We start from the raw sequence: 19,161 nt of genomic DNA on the forward strand, positions 1-19,161 counted from the left end.
TAACACCATGCTGCCCTCTGCAGTATACAGTCGCACTGATCTTGCTCCAACCCTGGCCATAGCTTGTCCCCTGCGTGTCTGCTCCAATCAACAAGTCGACATAATAACGCTGCCTGGTAATATCTATAGATGTCTGGGGCCGCTATTCCTCCATCCCGTTTGGCTAATGACATTACCCGAGCCTTAATTCTTGGACGTTTGTTCGCCCAAATAAATCTATTAATAAGGGACTGTGTTTGCTTAAAAAAGGATTTCGGTATTGCGACCGGGAGTGTCTGAAAGAGGTACAGATACTTAGGCAACACACTCATTTTGACGATGCTGGTTCGCCCAAACCACGAATGGAACCCCCTCTGCCATCCATCCAGGAGGACCCGTATTTTAGACAGTAAAGGTACATAATTAAGTTTAAAAACTTGTGTTAGGTCCGCCGGGATGGATGTGCCCAAATACGTGAGGGAGGTGTCTGACCATCTAAATCTGTACTTTAATTTCAATAACTTTAAATCTCTCCCTGGGATCGCCACTCCCATTGCCTCCGATTTATCGTAGTTAATCTTAAAATTTGACCACTCTCCATACTCACTCAGTTCTTGTATTAGATTGGGAAGGGATTCCATTGGGCTAGTTAAACTAAACATCATGTCATCTGCGTATGCTGAACATTTGTACTCTGCACCTCTCAGACACACCTTTAACACCGTTATTCAACCGTATTTTACTCAGAAGGGGCTCCACTGTCAGAGCAAATAATAACGGCGAGAGAGGACATCCCTGCCTTGTCCCGTTAGAGAGTTTAAAGGGTGACGACAAAACTCCATTCACTCTAACCTGCGCCACTGGATGTGTGTAGCTACTTGCAATCCATTGCAACATCTTTCTACCGAACCCCATGTGTCTCAGCACTGCAAACATAAATTGCCAATTTATCCGGTCGAATGCTTTTTCTGAATCCGTCCCTACAAAGACACATGGGGTTCGGGAAGCGCTAACCAGGTGGATCAGGTTCATAGTCTTAACCGTGTTATCTCGGGCCTCCCGTTTCTGCACAAATCCCACCTGGTCTTTATGGACAAGTCCTGGTATATTCTGTTGGACCCTCCCTGCTAGAATCTTAGCAAAAAGCTTCAAATCTTCGTTCAACAAAGATATCGGTCTGTAACTCCCCCTTTGGGAGGGGTCCTTTCCTTCTTTAGGAATAACCGCTATTACCGCTTTTAATGAGTCGGGGTGAAAAGTCCCTGATTCCCCTAAATCATTAAACATTTTTATCATATATGGGCCCAGTTCTGGTAAAAAGGCTCTATAATACTGAATGGTATATCCGTCCGGCCCGGGTGCTTTCCCCCCTTTCCCCTTCTTCACTGCCTCCTGTAGTTCCTCTAGTGTAATGGGTTTTTCCATCTCTTGGCTCATTTCTGGGGTTAAGCTCGGGATGCCCGAGGAGGTTATATAGTTATCCATTCCCACCCGGTCCTGTGAATTCGTTTGTAGGTTGTATAGGGAACTATAGTATTCTCCGAAACTCCCTGCAATTTCCCTAGGTAGCACCATTTTCTCTCCACCTGTCCCCTGAATCATTGGAATTTAGGTCTTAATTTGTTGTTCCTTCAATAAGCTTGCCAGCTGTTTTCCACTTTTATTCCCAAATTCATAGTTCTGTCTTTTACCATTTTGTATTGCCCTTTTAGCCCTGTATAAAAGTATTTCTGAGATCTGTCTACGAGCTGCCCGTAAATCCCGTTCTAACTCTGGAGTGGGGTACTGTTTATGTCTTGTTTCCAGATCTACAATTTCTGTCATTAAAGTTGTTACCTTTAATTCCCTTTCCCTCTTGATCCTTGCCCCATGCTTCATCAGAACCCCCCTTATTACCGCCTTGTGGGCCTCCCAAACCACTCCCAGATTACAAACCAAGGTCTCATTGGTCTCAAAATACCACTTTATTTCCCTCCGTATCTCCTCTAGAATAGGCTCCACCTGCAGTAAACTTTCATTCAATCTCCATGGTCCAGGCCCCAAAGACCGAGAATCTGCTAACGCATACCTCAAAGAAATTGGGGCGTGATCCGTCCAAGTAATCTCCCCTATTCCAACCTCTTTTACCGAATGTAACTGGTTATGTGGAATAAAATAGTAATCTATACGTGAATAGCTCTTATGTGGAATAGAATAATAGGAGTAGTCTCGCTCCCCGGGGTGCATCAATCTCCATACATCTATTAATCTCGACTGTTGTAGCATATGTTGAATTTGTTTCCTAGTGCCCCCCATAACTGAGGATCCACCCGTTGATGTATCTACCTTTGGGTCTAATGGCATATTCAGGTCTCCTCCCATCAACAACTGACCTTCCTGAAAACCATCCAGATCATTCAAGAACCTTTTCAAGAAACTATCTTGTTGTATATTGGGGGAATAAAAGGTGGCCAAGGTAGTTACCATGCCTGCTATAGTCCCTTTCAACACTAAATACTGCCCCCCTGGATCCACCAATGATTCCGTGAATACCCACGGGGTGTTTCTTGGGATCAAAATAGAAACTCCTCCCCTTTTGGCCTCTGGATTCGTCGCATGATACACCCATGGGAACGATCCACTTGTCAGATAGAACGGTCCTCCTGTTTTAAAATGGGTCTCTTGTATCAGAGCAATATTACTTCCCCTTTTTTTCAAGTCTTGTACCAAAATCTTCCTTTTTTCGGGTATATTTAAGCCCTTAACATTTATTGATATCACTGCCACGGTATCCATCTCCTAGTCAATAAGGTGCCCGCGGAAACAGATCAAGTCACAACCTGGGGGTCCACCGGGGGGACGAGACGGGCGAGGAGAAGAAAGGAGAAGGAAAGAGAGAGAGAGAAAAAAAAAAAAGAAAAAAAAAAAACCCCACCCCTACCCTACTCTATTTGATATCAACGAACGGCGGGGAGGAGATCGTAGGCCCTCCTCCCCTTCCTCCGGAGATATCTATAAGCCACTGCTTTTACACTCGCTATACCCTATGAGTGTTAACCTAGTAGGGGGACTTCACCCGCGCATTTCCCGGTAAGGGAGCTCCCCTCACCCCCCCCCCCCCCCCGTGGCTCCTTCCAACCACTGAAAAAAAATACTAGTTAACTAATCTCCCCGAGGGATCAAATCTTGCAAAAAAAAAAAAAAATGGAAGCGACCCTGGAGGAAGGAAAAAAAAAAAGGGGAAGAAAAAAAGAAAAAGAAAAAAAGAACAAACATCTTCCTTCCCTTCCCTTCCTTCCCCCTAAAAAAAAAAGAAAAAGACGAAGGAGGGATGGCCCACGGCCCTTCCTCCCCCCTGGCACCTAAAGTATTCGCAAATCAGTTTTTGCCCTGCAATATCTCTCAAGTAACCCCCCCCCCCAACCCCCTCCCCCCGAAAAGATTATTGTTAAACCCCGCCCCCCCCTTGGCTCCTTCCGTCCTGAGGCTTGCTACCCCCTCCCACTCAAACCTTGCATTTTCCTATCAACTTCCTATCACCTTCAACTAACACACTTAAAATCTGTCGTTAGCAGGTGTACAAACCACTCATTACCATACTCCCTACCTAGCTAGGTTACTAGTGTGATCAGCAGTGGCGGCCCGTCCATAGGGGCGCCCGGGCGCCGCCCCCCCCATCCCCCAGTCAGAAAAAAAAAAATGTTTTTTTTTATATCTGTCCCTTTAAGAAAAAAACATTTCAAAAAAGGGCCTTATGTGCACTGTGTCCGCGCGCCGGACGCCGGGCACAGCGCTGTAGGAGTAGCGCCACGTCTGTGCAATCACGGGATTGCAGACGCGGCGCTACATTGGCACAAAAAAGTTTTTTCTTATTCAAAGTTTTTGTTTTATACAATATTCGGCGGCCCCCCCTACCCCCCTCTTATTTTTCAAAAAATATAACATTTAATATGCATCCACCCTCCACCCCCCCCCCCCCGCTTAATCCAATTTTTTTTTACCATTTTTTTTTATATATTTTTTTATATTTAATATTCAGCAAAAATAATGCCAGGCAACACCCCCCCCCCCCCCCCAATCAATGTTTTTTTTTAGATTTAATATTAGTTAAATATATTAAGCTTATTAACAGTTTATCTTTTATATTTGATTCAATTTAGCAATAAGTATAAAAAAAGTTTTTTTTTTAATAACTGGGGGGGGGGGGTGGTCTGGTGGGGTAGTTTTACCGGACGCTATTTGTGCTGTAATGAATTTTTACGTAGAAAAGAAATGTTGTTAATAAGTGTGTAAATGAATTATAAAAAAAGTTTTTTTCAATAACCGGCTTTTTTTATAATTCATTTACCCATTTATTAACAACATTTCTTTCCTATGTAAAAATTCATTACAGCACAAATAGCGGCCGGTAACACTACCCCACCAGACCACCCCCCCAGTTATTAAAAAAAAAACTTTTTTTATACTTAATGTGCAGGGAAAATATCGTCCGTCAACACCACCCCCCGCTTGCAAATTGTCCTGCGACTTGGGACTGGAAAGTTGCAGGATAAGTTGGACCCGATGATTTCCAATGAGAACTGTTCATATCTGTGCAACTTTGAAGTAGTCCCTGCATTACTTTTGTCCCACCTTGATGTGACTTGAGGTCCATAGACCTCCAGAATACATAGGCATTGCTTCAAGTCGCTGCAAAATCGCACCAAAAAATTGTGGCAGAATCTTGCGACTTTCAGGCTAATGCAGTCTAAAAGTTGCACAATTCTACTGCAATTTTGATGTGACTTAAAGCAATGCCTGTGTATTCTGGAGGTCTATGGACCTCAAGTTGCATCAATGTGGGACCAAAGTAATGCAGGGACTACTTTGAAGTCGCACAGATATGAACGGTTCTCATTGGAAATCATGGGGTACGACTTGTCATGCAACGTTTAAGTCCCAAGTCGCAGGACAAGTAATCTTGTGCAGTATGTCCGCAGTCTCTGGTAATCTTGTGCAGTATGTCCGCAGTCTCTGGCAATCTCCTGCAGTATGTCCGCAGTCTCTGGTAATCTCCTGCAGTATGTCCGCAGTCTCTGGTAATCTTGTGTAGTATGTCCGCAGTCTCTGGTAATCTTGTGTAGTATGTCCGCAGTCTCTGGTAATCTTGTGTAGTATGTCCGCAGTCTCTGGTAATCTTTTGCAGTATGTCTGCAGTCTCTGGTAATCTCCTGCAGTATGTCTGCAGTCTCTGGTAATCTTCTGCAGTATGTCCGCAGTCTCTGGTAATCTTGTGCAGTATGTCCGCAGTCTCTGGTAATCCTGTGCAGTATGTCCGCAGTCTCTGGTAATCCTGTGCAGTATGTCCGCAGTCTCTGGTAATCTTGTGCAGTATGTCCGCAGTCTCTGGTAATCCTGTGCAGTATGTCCGCAGTTTCTGATAATCTCCTGCAGTATGTCCGCAGTTTCTGATAATCTCCTGCAGTATGTCCGCAGTTTCTGATAATCTTGTGCAGTATGTCCGCAGTCTCTGGTAATCTCCTGCCCATTTCGAGTCCTTCATTACTAACAGTGTAATTTTTAGTTTGTTTGCACCGATCTGTAAGGCTGCGCTATATACCATGATTTGTGATGCTGGGGCTATATACTCTGTGCTGTGACGCTGAGCTCTATACTCCTGACATTGAGTGGAAGCAAGTGTAATACAGGGGACGGAGTGGTGGATTCTATAAGGGGTGTGGCTTATGAGAAGTGGGAGGGACCAAATGTGGAAGGGCGGGGTATTGCGCCCCCCATCCTAAAACTTCACCAGCCGCCACTGGTGATCAGGGGTCAATCAGGTTGATGTTATGAAGGGGGGATTCAAATCTGTCTATACAATATACAATTATACAATATACAATATATACAATATATTTCCCCAATCTTCCCTTCCCTCCCTGGTCCCGCCCTCCTCCCTCCTCCATCTTCGTCCTGGACCCACCCCCCCCTGACAACTCCCCACTTTAATGTGACCCCAAGATGATTGTGTTCTCCTTGTGCTCTCCTTGTGCTCTAAAATTCCCCTTATACATTAATAACCAGTTTAACAGGCTAAACTGGGGAAAAAAAAAAAAAGAAGAAAAGGGGAGGGAATCCCATCCTTCTCTAAACCCTCTCTCTCCCTCCCCCCTATGTATATTGTGTGTTGTGTATTGTGTATTGTGCAAAATATCCCTTCTTCTACTTTGTGTCATACCCAAGCCCCCCCCCCCCCAAAAAAAAAAAAGGAAAACACCTACAACACGAGAGAAAAAAAACCTGTATGTTAACCCCTTATCTCACCCTCTTCCCCTCCCCCCTAGGACCAGGACCATACCAGAAGTCTCTAAAAAAAAAAAAAAAAGGAAAAACCAGGGAGAGACCACCCAATTCGTGGAGAGACCCACTAGAGACCCACTACCTGATCTATTAATCCTAAAAAAATTAAGCAACGGGGGTGGCGTAGCATAACACTCTTCTGACATATCTCTATACCCTCAAAAAAAAGAAAGCCATGGAGGGGCCCACTAGTCCTGTAACAAAAAATTCCAACTCCCCCACCCCATCTATACCCCCCCTACCCCCCCCCTTTACCCTCTCCCCCCCTATCACCCACATCGATCAAACCCAGAAAAGCTGCCCCTATAGAGGAGCCCCCCACCCCCCCCCCCCCCCCCCCAAAAAAATCCCCCCCAAAAATCAAACATGTCTAAACCAATCTCATGCTAGGCATCATATATATAAACATAGCCAGGTTACGCATATTCTCCAGTCCCTTCCTTCAGGCACTAAACCATACTCATGTTTGTCCCTGTTTATCTTTAAGCGTTATCCTTCCGTCCCCGATAGTCCACTGTTATTCCCCCGTCCGCTCCTTCCCCCCCACCCAAAAAAGATTTCCCAAAAAGAAAAAGAGCGTCCTCCAGAAACAAACACTTCCTAAAAAAAAAAAAAAATACCGAGTCTAATTCCTTTTAAAGTCTGTTGTTCTAGGGTTCAACTGTACCCAGTCAGGTACCTCAAATGGTTCCGTTTCCAAAAACGCAAATAGGCCTGTATGGTCATCTCTTGAGCGCAACCAAAATGAGGACTGTCCCTTCTTAATAAGAACTGATATGGGAAATCGCCATCTGTACGACCCCCCCCCCCGGCCTTTACCCGGTCAAGTACAGGGCGGAGTAGCCCTCTTCGGAGGAGAGTAGCATTGGATAAATCCGGCAGAATTTTCACCGTTGCCCCGTGAAAGTCAATAGTCCCCACCTCCCATGCCCTCCGTAAAATTGCCTCCCTTTGTGAAAAGTAATGTAATCGACATATAATATCCCTAGGGCGGTTGGTATCTTTCCATTTGGGACCCAGGGCTCTGTGCATTCTGTCCATCACATAATTCACCGGGGCCGGTTCCTTCATCAAACCCTGCAGAATATGATTAACAATGTCCTGCACAACCTCCTGATCAGCTGGCTCTGGGACCCCCCGGATTCGTATATTGTTGCGGTGGTTCCTATCCTGGAGTTCCTCCAACTGTAACTGCAGGGAGACCGAAATGTCCCTCTGCATACTCCTCTCCCTCTCCAATAGTCCCACCCGCTCTTCCAGTGCCTTCAACCCACTCTCCCCCGCTGACGTACGGGTCTCTAGGCTCTGTATTTCGTCCTGAACCCTCTCAAAGTCCTTAGCATGTGCCTCTTCTACTTTAGAGATCAACTCTGTAATGTCAGCCCTAGTGGGGAGTGCCTGAATCAGGGTTTTCAAAATGTCCATTTCATTTTTTAGCTCTCCAGCTTCCCGCCCTGGGGGTGCAGACAAATGGGGGTTTTGTGGTGCGGGCTGTAACGCAGGCTGCAACACGGACTGTAACGCCTCCACATCAGATCTAACAATCATCCCTTGTTGGGGTAACAACACACTGGAGCCACCGCTCACCTGCATCTTCCCGTCCGACAGTCTGCGCTTACCTTCAGAGAGATGACCCCCTCCCTGTTTTGCGGGGAAGTACTTCTGAATCTCCTGCTGTTCCGCGGGTCTAGGTGTGTAAGTTGGCGTTGGATTTTGTACTGCTGACGCTGCAGCTGCGTTGCGGGATGTCCGACTCTCCCTCAATCTGCCCGGGTGCATCTCTCGCTACCACACTCAGGATTCGTTCAGGGTTCGCACTAGCACCCCAGCCACTTATAAATGGCACTTTAAATGACCTTAATATCCTGGATTACGCTTCTCCCGGCCAAGGCCACGTCGGGGGATCCCACCACTAATTTGCTGCCCGGGGGAAGGTCCAAACAAGGTAAAAAATAGAAAGTAAAATGCACCTCCGTATGTCACCTCCGTGTGTCACTCCGTATGTCGCTGTGACCTGACCCCCCGAACCGCCAGTCAGCCGTGCTCTCCTCTCTCCTCCTCTCTCCTCGTGTGCGTCTCTCTCCACACGCCCGTTCACGTCAGAGCTCCGGGCAGCTTGCAGATTCGCGGCTCTTCCCAGGATGCGTCCCTGCTGCGAGTGCCGCCGACTATTCGATTATCCGGCTACACTTCCCCACCGAGAGCTGGCCCAGAACACACAGCGGTGGAGGTTGAAAACCCAAGTCAGGTATAGTAGGGGGTAAGAAGCCGACTCGTCGAGTCAAATCACCGCATCGGGTACTTCCCCTGGAGCCGCGGCGGGGGACGGGAGCTCACCACCTCACTCCCTCACTCAGCCATACGCAGGCCACACCCCGGCAGATGCATTTATTATTTTTTACTTATTGGTAAATTTAGCCTTTAAATATTGATTGTCTTAGTTTTAATAGAAGTTTCGGTCATATTTCCGGTTGTCAGTAAAACATGTGCTCTGTCAGTCATTTTTTTATGTTTTGTCAGAGAAAAAAGTGATTTGGGATTTACAACACGTGTCAAATCTCTTAATTTCACTCTCGGTGATGACTGTAAACAGGACAAATAGAGGGTGAATCTCCCTAATGAAGGCACAGACAGCAAGCAGTAAAACTGACAGGTGTTCCAACCCCTCTCCACTCTATCCAGAACTAAAAAAAAGTTTGCTTTTAGTTACAATTAAGGTATTGTGACTGTCGGGGATCAAGTCAAAACTAAAATTTCTCAGGAGTTCATGTGATTTCCATGTGACTTTTTTTGTAAGGAAAGATAACTGTGTCAATGATGTTATACTGAAGTATCTCCCATTTATACTTGCCTCAGAGGCGTGAAAGAAGAATGTTTAATAACCTCTAAATTACCAGGTGGTTTCAAAATGTTTTGTAACACACCAACATGTGGCAGCACAAGGCTGCGCGCACAGTCACAGGGAGCACCGACCTTCATAAGTCAGGGTGCCAAAAGACATCGTCCTGTGTACATCAGAAGCTGTGCAACTGGTGCTATTGTGACTATGTGCTTTACCACTTCTGCTATTTCATCATAGACAGCAAGATAGAACAAAGAGAAAACGTAAAATTCTGTGTGAAACTGGGTATATCTGCCACAGAGATTTTTAACATGATTTGGCAAGTTTACGGCGATGCTGCAATGAGTTAAGGATCTAGATCAAAGGTCACCGTTTTGACACCATTGTGGAGATCCAGTGCGAATAACAGAAATTGCTTGACACTCTTCGAAAAAAAAAAGACTTACGGGACTCATTCCAGAAATGGTAGGAATGCTGGGAGTTCTGTATTGCTGTGGGACTATTTTGAAGGTGATAGTGTATAAACGTAGATAAATAACATTTTTAATAAAGTAAGCAGAGCTAGTCTTGAAACTTTTTGATACCTTTACATGCTCTATTTTTAAAATTTTACTACAAGGGAGAAAACCGATGGGGATGGGGGACAATTTACATTTACCTATACAGAACAGTAATTTGTTCAGTGTAAGTCCATGTTAGTCATACCTTACGGGCCACCTGGCAGAAGGCGAAGAATAGTCACGGCAAGCGGCAAGAATTTCTGCTGGTATTATTACTCATATAATAGAAGTATTAACCAATATGTTTTTAATATGGAAGCCAAGCACTGTTTAAAGCGTAATTAAACAGAAGAACAAATATGTAACATATTGCATTTATTTTCTTTTTTCAAGTTTTATTTTCACAGTGATCTTGCTTGTAACACCCTTACTGTCCTATGGTGACCACGCTCACTCACAATACTGTATCTAAGGAAAAACATTGCCACCTTAAAGCGGAGGTCCGGCGGTAAAAATAAATACCGTATATTCTGGCGTATAAGACGACCTTTTGGATGCAAAAAAATGCATCCAAAGTCGGGGGTCGTCTTATACGCCGATGACAGTCTCTGTCAGGCTGCGGGCATCCATGATTTAAAAGCCGCACCTCCTCCTCAGACTGTTCCGTGATAGGTGGAACACAAATTTTCCCAGCAGGGCCTCTGTTCAGTGTTCCGCCTATCATGGATGCCTTCTCATCCACAGCTTTTGAATCATGGATGACCGCAGCCTGGAAGCCAAAATCTGCAAAAAAATAAGGTAGGGAGATCGTCTTGGCCGCCACAGTGAGGGCAAGTGATGGCACAGTGGGGGCAAGTGATGACACAGTGGAGGCATGTAATGTAATGGCACAGTGAGGTATGTAATGGCACAGTGAGATTTGAAAAAAGCCTGTCTCTGTCGGCGGTTGTTCCTGTCAGTGGTTGTTTCGGCTACCACTCCGCTTCCAGAAAGACTAGTAGGAAGGGGGTAGTCCTATATGGCGAGTATATCCCAAAACCAAATTTTTTCCTGGAAAAATAGGGGGTTGTCTTATACACCCAGTCGTCTTATAAGCCAGCAAATACGGTAAAATAAAATTTAGCAGCTACAAACACTGTAGCTGCTGACTTTTAATAAGCACACTTACCTGTCTAGGTTGCCTGCAATATCAGCCTCCCAAGGCCGATCCATCCCTCGGACCAGGTCCCGGCACCGCCATCCTTACTAAGGGAAACAGGCAGTGAAGCCTTGCGGTTTCACTGGCCGTTTCCAACTGCGCGTGCGTGAGTCGCGCGGCTTTTTGTGAATGGGCACATCATCCTGTGTGTCCCAGAAGGCAGCGCACCTCCATTTCCCAGGAGGCAACACGAGGAGGAGAACACAGAAACTCACCGCGGACTAGGAAGAGGCAGATTAGGACGATCTGCCTAGTAACAGCCTTTTCTGGTAAGTATCATTTTTTTTAGCCTTTTTGGCTATTTTTTTATTTTTTTTTAGGGTGGACCTCCACTTTAAAGAGGAGTTCCGCCTCCCACAAATTTTTGCTGCTGCCACCATTCATGGTAAGGGGAACCGGCAGTGAAGCCTTTCGGCTTCAGAGACGGTTCCCTACTGTGCATGCGCAAAGCGCACTGCGCTTTCTAACTGGCCCAGCGGTGGAGGAAGGAGGAGGGGGGCCAAACTTCCGAGGGACGGCGCCATGGCGCTGTCTCCCGGAAGTGGGGAGGGGTACCTGTTAAAGGGGGGGAGGAAGCAGATATGCAGAGCTTCCACTTTTGGGTGGAACCCTGTGTTTAGATACTCTCCTGAATTGAATTACAGACCCCCCTACTCCCTTACCCTTCTCCCTAATATAGTGAGGATGTGGTCTGTAGTTCACAGAAGAGTACTGGAAAGGCCGATAATGTTGTTTGAGATTTTGGTTTACTGCACGGGAAGTACACCGACGTTCATTCAGGATCAACATTGCAGTTTCAGAAAATGTATTTAGCTTGAAAAAAGAGAAGTAATGCAGCCACCTTGTCTAAGGACCGATAAGCTGCAATTTATTCCTTTTTTGTTCTTGGGTTTAAATATATATATTTTAATTCCAACTTTCACCTTTTATACAGGCCATTCAAGCGTAAATGATCAAAAACAGCAACTTGCGTTTACTAATGCCACATTTCAATAAAATTTTATTTATCACAATACATTACAATGTTCATTTCTTTGTAATGAAATAAATAACCTACTTACAAACAAAAATAATTGGATTTCTGCATAGAATGATTATACATTAATATTTTGAATTATGAGGAATGGCACTTTTTTAGTTTGCACATGATCACAGCAACCTACATTGAAACGCTCTTGAATATTCTGCAAAACAAGCAGACAGACATTATTTTGATTCTTTTTTTAATCATTATCTTGCAGGTAAAAAGGAAATAGGAGTAAATACACTGCTTTACAAAACAATATTAAACCTTCAAACAATGCTTTTGTTCTGAGAATTGCTAGGCAGAAATCTCTGTGATGCGCTGTTTTGGAACCATTGCAGTAAACCTTTTTTAAAGCATACATTATAAAGAGATGTAAAGACTATGGGGTAGATTCAGGTAGGGAGCGTGTATTTGTGTGCCGGCGTAACGTATCCTATTTACGCTACGCCTCTGCAACTTTGACAGGCAAGTGCAGTATTCACAAAGCAAAGTTGCGGCGGCGTAGTGTAAATAGGCCGGCGTAAGCCCGCCTAAATCAAATGTGGAAGATGTGGGCGTGTTTTATGTTAATTTATTGTGACCCCACGTAAATGGCGCTTTTTCTGAACGTATCCCAGTGCGTATGCTCCAAATTAACCTGCAAAAAGCCAATGCTTTTGACGTGAACGTAAATTACGCCCAGCCCTATTCGCGAACGACTTACGCAAACAACGTAATCGACGGAAAATTCGACGCTGGCCCGACGTCCATACTTAACATTGGCTGCGCCTCATATAGCAGGGGTAACTTTACGCTGGCAAAAGCCTTACGTAAACAGCGCATCTGTACTGCGACGGCCGGGTGTACGTTCGTGAATAGGCGTATCTAGCTGATTTACATATTCTAGGCGTAAATCGGCGTACACGCCCCTATTGGCCAGCGTAAATATGCAGTTAAGATACGACGGCGTAGGAGACTTACGCTGGTCGTATCTTAGACAAATTCTGGCGTATCTGATTCTTTGAAGATACGACGCCTCACACTCAGAGATACAACGGCGTATCTGGAGATACGCCGTCGTATCTCCTACCTGAATCTGGCCCTATGAGGCTAATGTGAGGCAGATAAAAAAAAATTGTACAACCTAAGCAACAAACACTTACTAGGTTAACTGTCCTTGTCTCTAATATACAACCTGAATCAGATGTCTGAGGCCTGCAATAACCACAAAAGCCTCCAAAACCATCTTTTCATGGACACATTTGTGCAGCTGAACCCCATTAACTTCTAGAGGACTCAATCCTGGTACAGGAGATGCTTGAGAGTGGAATAGGGAAATACTTCACAGGTACTGGCAGGGGAAAGAAGATTTTGACTGAAGCCCTGTACACATGGGCCAGAATCTCGCCAGGAAAAAAATGTTGTTTTCCTGACAAGATTCTTGGCAAGAATCTCTTGCCGCCCGAGTGTACAGACACTCCGTTCAAAAGAACCGCGGCAAGAACGCAGTGACGTCATAGCGTACGACGAGCACGCGCTCGTCACATTCAATGCCATTGCCGCCATCTTGCTGCACCCTACCTATACCTAGGAAGCTACCGTGCATGCGTCAAAGTCATTTCTCGTCTAGATTCTGGGCAGTTTTCTTGTCAAGAAACCTGAAAGCCTCGTACACACGCTTGGTTTACTTGGCAAGAAAGCTCTGCCAGCAGTTTTCTTGCTGGTTCTTGCCGAGTAAACCGAGCGTGTGTACGAGGCTTAATACTGAAAGCTGCAGACAGGTACGAAGTACAGGCTCCAAACATGAAGCAGCGTTTGCCATCGTTTGCTTCACCCAAAGACTGACCTGTTCTGATCGGGCATAACTCTTTTTTTCCGTTGATCGGGAGCTGGTCAGTAGACCTTTTTCTGGGTATGACCCTTAAGCCTCATACACACGGTCGGACTTCAAACAAACTTTTCCGTGGATTTTTGTTTGAAGGGTGTTGGCCGTGAACTTGGTATGCATACACACGGCAGGACTTTTTCAACAAACTTTCCCAACATTATGTGTTTTTTCAGCTCTTTTCTGCTCTTTACCGCCACCCTTTGGTCAGCTTCTGCTATTGTTGGTTGATTTTAACATTGGTTCTGAGAATGCGTGTTTGGACTTCTGTACACGCGATAGGATTTTGCACCGTAGGGATTTTGTTGACGAAAAGTTTGTCCATTTGAAGAGCGAACATTTGTCTGATGAAAACCGAAAGAGTTTGTCCGATGGAGCGTACACATGGTCGGATTTTTTTGAAAACCTGCTAATTTTGAAGTTTTTTTGTCAAAAAGTCCTATCGTGTGTATGGGCCTTTAGACAGAAGCCGCCCCAACGGCCAGCTTCTGTTGGAGTGGCTGCCGTACACTTGGCCCAAAATTCGGCCTGTGTGAACTAGGCTTAAGTGTACCCTTACACATTCCTCTTGGCCCATAACCATGATGGGATGCCTCGTTGGACAGGCAGAAAGGGGCAGGAAAGTTTTAGCACTATGAAAAAGTGCTTTAAATCAGAATGGCCCAACATTCAGGTGAAGCGTGGTATACTGAAAGCTGCTGCAGATATGTGCAGGCAGAGTCTCTTTAAGGTGCATCTAAAACCAAAATGTTTTTTTTTAATTTTGGATAGCGTAGGGTCAGTTTAGAACCTCTGTCAGTTTTATTTCTCTCTGTATGCCCATATATAGATTCAGGCTGGGTTCACACTATTGCGAATTGGATGCATTTTCCCCGCATCCAATTCACATGGCAGGAGATTGTGACAGGCTCTCTATGGAGAGTCCTATACGGAGTCCTGGGCATCTTTTTGTCCGAATTCAGCCCAAAATTCAGGCTGAAATCGAACCTGAAACAGTGAATGGAGATGCACCGGACTCCTGCTGCGAGCCGCTGCGTTCTCCAGTGTGAACCCAGCCTTATACATTGTCTCACGGTGACTATGCAAAACCAAAATTGTTACAGCTGTCCCCAGATCAGGAAGTGAGGGGAAATCTTTCAATGGTGATGCCTGTTCTAGTGCCGATCGTCTAGGAATGGCCATAGATAGATTGTTTTTTTGATCAGTCAGCAGGCTGATTGAAATAATAAAACAAATGGATTCCCCCATCCACACAAGCAAGACGGATGGAGGAATCTCCTCTATTTTTCTATTGTATTTTGACAGCAGAGACTCTTCAGCTGTTATGCTGCGTACACACGATCATTTTTCGGCATGTAAAAAACAAAGTTTTTAAAAAATGTCATCTAAAATGATCGTGTGTGGGCTTCACATCATTTTTCGGGTTCTGAAAAACGACAAAAAAAAAATTCGAACATGCTGCATTTTTTAACAACGTTTTAAACTATGCTGTTTTTCGGGTTGTAAAAAATGATCGTGTGTGGGCTAAAATGACGTTTAAAACCCGCGCATGCTCAGAAGCAAGTTATGAGACTGGAGCGCTCGTTCTGGTAAAACTACCGTTTGTAATGGAGTAAGCACATTCATCATGCTGTAACAGACAGAAAATCGCGAATCGTCTTTTACTAACACAAAATCAGCCCCAAGGGTGGCGTCATCCGAATGGAACTTCCCCTTTATAGTGCCGTCGTATGTGTTGTACATCACCGTGCTTTGCTACAGCATTTTTTTTTAAACGACCATGTGTGGGCAACGTCGTTTTAATGATGAAGTTGGAAAAAACGTAGTTTTTTCTACATGCTGAAAAAAGTCGTTTACATGCCGAAAAATGATAGTGTGTACGTGGCATCAGAGTACACCGATCAGTGCTGGCACTGATCAAATGGAAGTTTTACAACATTCCTATTCAAGAGGATATGATCACTAGATTGACCTCTCGAGTGGGAAAAGCCATAGATGGTTAGGTTTTTGCTGAACTGCCGAATTTCAATCCAACTTTGGCCAGCTTAAGTGGGCAATTCCTCTCGCAGAGGGTTTGACCTTTTCCTTTACTATCCAAAAAGAAAAGCTATACAGTACATACACTTTTGTTTCTTAAACTATACAATCTGTTTGTTATATATCTTGCATTTTTTTATTTTGCTGTCACCTATTAGTTCTCAGATGAGGTGTGCACTTAAAGCGGAGATTCCGCTGATTTCTTTATTTTTTTAAAGCCAGCAGCTATACGGCAGCTACTGACTTTTAAAAAATGGACACTTACCTGTCCAGCGTGCCCGCGATGTCAGCAGCCGAGGCTGAGCAATTGCTCGGTCCTAGGCTGCTTCCGCCGCCATCCTCGGTGGGGAATCAGGAAGTGAACTGCCCAATTCCCTACTGAGCATGCGTGAGAATTGCGGCGCGCCGTCACTGGTCCCTGCTCTCTCCTGGGAACAGTGTTTCCCAGAAGACAGCGGGGGGGGGGGGGTGACAGGCTGGATTCCCCGTGGGGATCCGAACCCGGAAGTGGTGCAGATACCTGTCTCAGACAGGTATCTGCACCCCCTTCCGCCCTGAAAGGTGCCAAATGTGACCCTGGAGGGGGGGATCCAAAAAGCAGAGGTTCACTTTTTGTGTGAACCCCCGCTTTAACTAATCTTTACCTAAAAGGTATTCACTGATATATTGTATTGAAAAACTGCTTTATAACTGCTGGTTTAAAAGAAATCACCTATCTTTGCCATAGTCATACAAACCTATTCATATGCAAGGGAAAATTTGAACAGAAGTCAAACTGATATATCAATTATTATTTATGATTATATAGTGCCAATTGTGTGTGATGCACTTTAGAAAACAAAGAGAGACAGTACAGTTACAATACAATTCAAGTCAAGAGGGTTAGTGGTGGCCCTTCTCATGAAAAAAGCTTACACTCTAAATGGAAGGGGAAGTGACACAAAAGGTAATAGTTGTGTGGGGATGAGTTGATTGAGAAAGTAAAATTCAGTTGTTAACTACCCACGTACCCATATTTTTGGGTTGTGGAAAAATGGAGGATCCAGAACTAAACCAGATACACAGGGAAATTACACATTCCATGCACACAGTATCTTAGTGGGAATTAAATAAAGACCTGAGCATGCTAATGTCACAATCCTGTCCACAAGCCCCCAATGCTTATATTATTAATTACAACAGAAGAATTATTTTAAGTGATGATTGTATTTTAGGTGAACATCTAAAATAAAATGAAAAAGTCCTTTCTATAAAAAACAAAAAAACATACCAATGTGGGACCTTCTAGGGTTAACTACATATAAAAAAGAAAATAAATGAATAAAAACACATCCTGTGTAATGCCATACCTTCTTTGCATGCCTATTTCTGTCCTTTGAATTAGAACTCCAGGCAAAATAGTTTTTATTAAAATCGGCTATCGTCTGTACAAAAACTTTATTACACCATACTGAACTGAGACTGTACACTGTTCCTTTACCTTAAAAAAAAAAGAAAATTGAACAAAAAAATGATATCTAAAAAAATTAACATGAGGTGTATGCCACATTTATTTTACACTTTCATTCAGGCCAGACACTATCGTCCCCCTGCAGCTATCATACACAGAATGTACAATGATATTTATCTACCCTCCCCCTTCCTCTTGTCCAATCACAGAATAATATATATATTCTGAAAACCATTCCAAAAATACAAGGCCTTTTGTAAATGGGCACATAAAGAGAGGGGCGAATAAACTCAGCTTCTGAGCATGAATATTCAAATAAATTCATTTTTTTCACACAGCAAAATTTATTAGAAAGAAAAAGTCTGCCTGGAGTTCTTCTTTAATACAGGAAAAGTAGAAAGGAGTACAGTTCTAAATATTAGTTAGTTTGCACAACAGAAGCTCTTTTGGGTTCAAAATCTGGGACAAAATGAATAATAGGTTAATTAATGGGTAATATAAGGAGCTCTGCCATTAGAAACAAACTTTTTTTTTAGACTAAAGTTTTTCTTGTGGATATCATTATACCGAATAGAACGGGTATCACTAAATGGCGGCCCACAGTCTGCGTCCAGCCTGAGCTGCATCTCTTTTTGGACTGCCGCGATTGCGCCATTTAGTCGCTGTTTTTGTCCCCAGCCTCCTCCGCTATTGTTAGCAGAGCAGAGAGGAGCGGATGGTGGGAAAATTCTGGACTGGGGGCGGGACCAGCACTGTGTGGAGAGAGGTAGCTGCCTGTCACGTTAATCTGGAGGTGATTGGCTGCTAGGAAGCGGTCCTAGCAGCCAATCAACAGTTTGCTGATATGAAAAGGCAACTCTGCAGCTCCCGCGCCCCACCCAGTGCTGCCGTGCCTTAAGTTTAGGAAGGATTGTCCCGCCTCCTGCTCTCCACTCTGTGAAAGGTAGGAGAGCGAAGGGAGGAAAATATATACTGTGAAGGATGGGGAGTGGGGGAATGGGGGCAGTGCTGTGTGGGGGGTGATATGTGAATGGGCAATTCTGTGTGGGAGGATATGTGAAGGGGGGCAATACTGTGTGGAAGGATATGTGAAGGGGGGCAATACTGTGTGGAAGGATATGTGAAGGGGGGCAATACTGTGTGTGGGGGTTGATATGTGATGAGGGCAATACTGTGTGGGGGGTGATCTGTAAAGGGGGCAATACTGTGTGGGGGGTGATCTGTGAAGGGGGCAATACTGTGTGGGGTGATATGTGAAGGGGGTAATACTGTGTGGGGGGTGATATGTGAAGGGGGAAATACTGTGTGGGGGGGTGATATGTGAAGGGTGTGATCTGTGAAGGGGGGCAATACTGTGTGGGGGGTAATAAGTAAAGGGGGTGATCTGTGAAGGGGGCAATACTCTGTGGGGCGATATGTGAAGCGGGGGCAATACTGTGTGTGGGTGATATGTGAAGGGGGCAATACTGTGTGTGGGGGATATGTGAAGGTGCAATACTGTGTGTGAGGGATATGTGAAGGGGCAATACTGTGTGTGGGGGATATGTAAAGGGGCATTACTGTGTGTGGGGGGATATGTGAGGGGAGCAATACTGTGTGTGTGGGGAGATATGTGAAGGGGGCACTACTGTGTGTGGGGAGATATGTGAAGGGGGCACTACTGTGTGTGGGGTGATATGTAAAGGGGCAATACGGTGTGTGGGGTGATATGTGAAAGGGGCAATACTGTGTGGGGTGATATGTGAAGGGGGAAGTGCTGTGGTGGGGAAGATGTGAAAGGGACAAGCAGCTGCGCACAAAATGAGGTGCTGCACAGAAAACCTGTAGGGGTACCATTGACTCTTAAACGCACTGAAATGCAAGGTGCAATTTCCCTCACATGAAAATTGCATGGTACAAATGCACCATGCAGTTTCCATGCGGTGCCAGGACCTTTTCTCAGCAGA

This window comes from Rana temporaria, chromosome 2 (assembly GCF_905171775.1).
Source record: "Rana temporaria chromosome 2, aRanTem1.1, whole genome shotgun sequence".
Lineage (NCBI taxonomy): Eukaryota > Metazoa > Chordata > Amphibia > Anura > Ranidae > Rana > Rana temporaria.